This window comes from Crocodylus porosus, unplaced genomic scaffold, assembly GCF_001723895.1.
Source record: "Crocodylus porosus isolate Cpor-Errol unplaced genomic scaffold, CroPor_comp1, whole genome shotgun sequence".
Classification (NCBI taxonomy): domain Eukaryota; kingdom Metazoa; phylum Chordata; order Crocodylia; family Crocodylidae; genus Crocodylus; species Crocodylus porosus.
This window is the reverse complement of record NW_017728950.1, coordinates 31727257-31731465: the sequence shown is the minus strand read 5'-3', so window position 1 is coordinate 31731465 and position 4209 is coordinate 31727257. Positions and strand designations below refer to the sequence as shown.

At 42.3% G+C, this 4209-nt stretch overlaps 1 pseudogene; it reads right to left on the bottom strand.

Annotated features, from left to right (window-relative positions):
* Positions 1 to 1357: 1357 nt before the first annotated feature.
* The window catches only part of LOC109323446, a 4999-nt pseudogene continuing 2147 nt past the window's right edge, over positions 1358 to 4209 (bottom strand).

Below are 4209 nucleotides of genomic sequence, written 5' to 3'. Positions count from 1 at the left end.
GCGCTCCCTGGCATAACAAGGACTAAAGGCCATAAGTTGTTGGAGAGGAGGTTTAGATTAGACATCCGTAAGAACTACTTCACCGTTAGGGCGGCTAGGATCTGGAACCAACTTCCAAGGGAAGTGGTGCTGGCTCCTACCCTGGGGGTCTTTAAGAAGAGGTTTGATGCCTACCTAGCTGGAGTCATTTGAGCCGTTTTTCTCCTGCCCAGGCAAGGGTTTGGACTTGAAGATCTACAAGGTCCCTTCCGACCCTACTTCTATGATACACCAGGAAAATCCTATCATTTACTGGAGTCAATCAGAACCAATGCTCATCTGAAATGGATATGTGAAATCATTTTCTTTATTCTTATTTGAGGAGGTGGTTCTTTGTGGTACATTTCATGCACTGTGGCGAGAACACCATTTTTCTCTGGCTGAAGGGCTGCTCAGTCCTCATGTTTCAGCTCCCATTTTCTCAAGGGATGGTTCCTCTTGGCTCCCGTCCAAAGCTTTCTCTAGCTCTTGGATGTGAAGTGCTTCTCCTTCCCCCAAATTGTTACCATTTCTTTTAAAAAAGTATGAATATGACATTTCTAGAGGACTTTGGGGAGATACCAGAACCAAATCTATGGTCTTAGATAAGAAGCTCCATGAAATACACAGGCCTTCCAGCTTCAGTTTGTGGCCAGTATGGAACGTCTACCTATACCAGTACATGGTGAAGGGTGAGTGCATGAAGATTATAAATTACAATACAGATCACTTGAGAAGGCATTGCACAGATACAACTGACTGTTTCATAGCAATCTGGCCACCTTGTATAAACAGAATAGCAATGCCTGCCCTGAGAAACTTGAAATTTCCCCATGCCTTTTTTGTCTTCTCTATTCAGCAATTTGTATGTTTCACTGAATTTTTATTAGTCTTCTACCAGGACAAGCCAAGTTAAGGTTAGAAATACTGTGGGGTTTGTTTTTTTGTTTGTTTGTTTCTTTTATTTAAAAAAAAAAATGTAAAGTCCCTTTCCTAATCCCTCATTGGTTCTTCCTGGGGAGGAAAGATTTATTGCTACCAGGAAACGTGCCTGAAAATGTCTTGAGGATTTTTCAGTGGATGAAGTGCTTATTCTGACTCCGGTATGCACTCCTCTTCTCTTATCCCCTACTTCACCCCCACCCCTCAAATCTTATCTAACAATTTGGTCTGAGCCTTGCACTTCACTTCTCTGCAATCACTAAGTTAATGGACTTTCCAGTCGCAGTGGAAACTAGAGAGGATTGAACCTACTAGCTGTGGTGGCAGTTTCCCTTTTACACAATCTGAAGTCTAATGATGGACTAATTTGCAAAAATGGTCTGCAACTGTTCTGTGTGTAAAAGAGTAGGGCAGTCCTCTTGCTGTTGGCAAGCAGTGGGTTTATGTCTATTGAGTGCTTTGGTCTCAGCCTGCTGGCTGCTCACGATGACATTTGGTCACACGGATACCACTAGCACAGAGATGCCTTTATGGGGATTGCTAGCAATTTCTGCCTAAACCACAGGGACTAAAAATAGTGACAGACCCAGTTCTTACATTCTCCTGTAAATCCTCTGAGCGAGGCAGTAATCCAGAGTGCTCCACCCAGCACCATGGCCCAGTACTCAAAAACTGCCATTGCATGCTATCTGTCTGTCCAAACTTCAGAGAAGCCAGATGCTGAACGTTGCTTGAAGGCGACAATGTAGTTCAAGGGATGACAAGGAAACAAATGTTAATCATTAACAGCTGCTCAAACCACATTTCAAAGCTGAAGTGCTACATTCATCCTTTTCAACTATCTTTTGGCTTTAACCTGAGATCTTGTTGGGACAACTGAAGTGGGTTCACTCTCAAGTAGCACCATTCTGGCTTCTCACAAGTTGCTTTTACACTTTGTTTCATGATTGGCAATCTTTTCAGTGTGTGGGCTTCCACAGTGTGAATCCCTAACTATGCGCATCTGCTTCTATAGATTTGTAATATCATTTATCGACCAGCGCATTCCTAAAGGCAGCAGGATTGATCATGGTGTTTTAGAAATAGGTTAGACGAGGACTTCTGTGGCATGGTTTGGATACAGCTGATCCTGCTTCAATCCAGGTGTTGCACTAGATCACTGTGGAACTGCTGATTCATTTCATCCAGGAAGGATCCTTTAAAAAAACAACCCCATCACCCCCAAAATATAGATCCTGCTCTATCACCTGCTCCCTCTAAAGCAAGGCACCTTAAGAGGAAATCCCTCCAAATTGAAACCTTTCTGTTCCTTACCTGATGGGGATGATACTTAGGCAACTGATGATGCAAGACAAAATGAAATAGAATAGGCCGCTGTACCAGTCCAGTGTCCATTGATATATTTTGTTGTACAGTGTAGAGGTAATCACTCCAGTGATCACCAGGGATCCTCATTTTCTCTGATAAAAAAAAATATGCCCGATGCTCAGATTTTAAAAAGTAACCCAAAATCCACATTTTTCCATGATCAAAATGCAACTTCACTAATATATCTGTTTGGCATAGTACGCTAATTTTTAACCTAAGGTCACATAATATAAACCGCTATGCAGGAGATAAAAAGGCAGTTCAATGACTAACTCATTCAAAGTGGAGAAACCAAGAAAAGAAAAAGTAGGAAAAGGACCATTATGAAAGCTGACATGCTGATGAACACAGTATCCTGGAATGACTGGTTCAATTTATTAAATCAAGGAAGAGTCAAAGGGTTCATCTGTTTTACGTGTAAAAAAACTTCTGTTTCGAGGCTTTGACATGTTCATTAGAGTAGCTTTAACTGATAGCTTCAAACACATGATACCTTTTAACTGAATTCTAGATTCCTTCCAAATAGAGCTTAATACAAATGTCACTTTTGCTAGGCACTGTACTTGGTGGAAAAGCTGCATGTTTAAATGTTTTCAACCCACTATTTTTTCTTCAAAAAGGTAACTAAAAAGTACATATGTAAAACAAAAGTAAACTGGCATCATTTTCATAACTGTCACAATAACCCTTCTGGCTCTAATGGCTGAAAACTGGGGTCTAAAAACAAAAGGAGACACTAACAGGAGGGGAACAGGATGACAGAGATGATCCACTCACCCCCTGTTCATCCTATAGCATCGAAGTAGTTCACTGATGGAACTGCCTAAATATTTCCTTCCCCTTCTCTGAGCTGGATGCATCGGTGTTCAGTGATCTCCTAGAGCGTGTGAGGAAAGCGCTTTTTGGGATATCTTAAGTGGATAAGCGCCTGAAGAAGTGTGTGCAGGGTGCCCTGAACAAAACAACCTAATTTTGCAGATGGCTTTCCTGGGTTCTGATTGCTATGATTTTATTATACAGCTTGCAGTTGGCAGCGATTGCCACATAACTTTCACCTCCCTTTTTTGCTAATTGAGAGAAAAAGACCCAATTGAGATTTTTTCCCCACTCTTCCAGTCAACAAGGAAATCAGTATACTCACCATAGGATGATTTTTTACGTGTTTGGACAACACAGATCTGATGACTGGTAGAGGGACAAGAGCCAACAACATCACTGCCCGAGCTGTAACAATAAAAGAGAAGACTTAATTCTTGTTAAACGAGCCTGCTCCCTGGTAATGCTCTACCCCAGTAGATTAGGCAGTTCAAATAACTCACAGGCATCAGCAATTTACTGCAGAGCACATAGTAAATGCTACAGTATGGATTTGTTATGTAGGTTTTATTTAGCTCACTTCTGTTCCTATGATTTTTTAACATATGCTGCAGTGTAGATTTTGTTCCATTCCAAGCTGTCCTATGGGAAGGACAAGCCTGCTCCAGGTGGCAGCTAGAAGAGTTACTCTGCAAAGTCAAGCAACAACATGCACGCTCATTGCACTGGAGCATGGTTCCACCAAGCTGAATGGACGAGAGCCCCCAGATGACTTTTCTATTCAGCTTCTTTACTGGAGAGATGTCTCTGGCATTGGTTTGCCCTTCTGGCATTGGTTTGCCCTTTTGGTAGAAGGACAAACCAGTTGTAAGGCCGTAGGAGCAAGAATTCATTTTCTCTTGTGTAGCACTAATGCGTGTGGGTAATGGGCCAGGGCTAGGGTTCTTGGCTGCTGTCACCCTACAAGTATCATAGTATCATAGTAGCTAGAGTCGGAAGGGACCTAGGTAGATCATCTAGTCCGCCCCCCTGCCTTGGCAGGAAAGAGCACCGGGGTCAGATGAC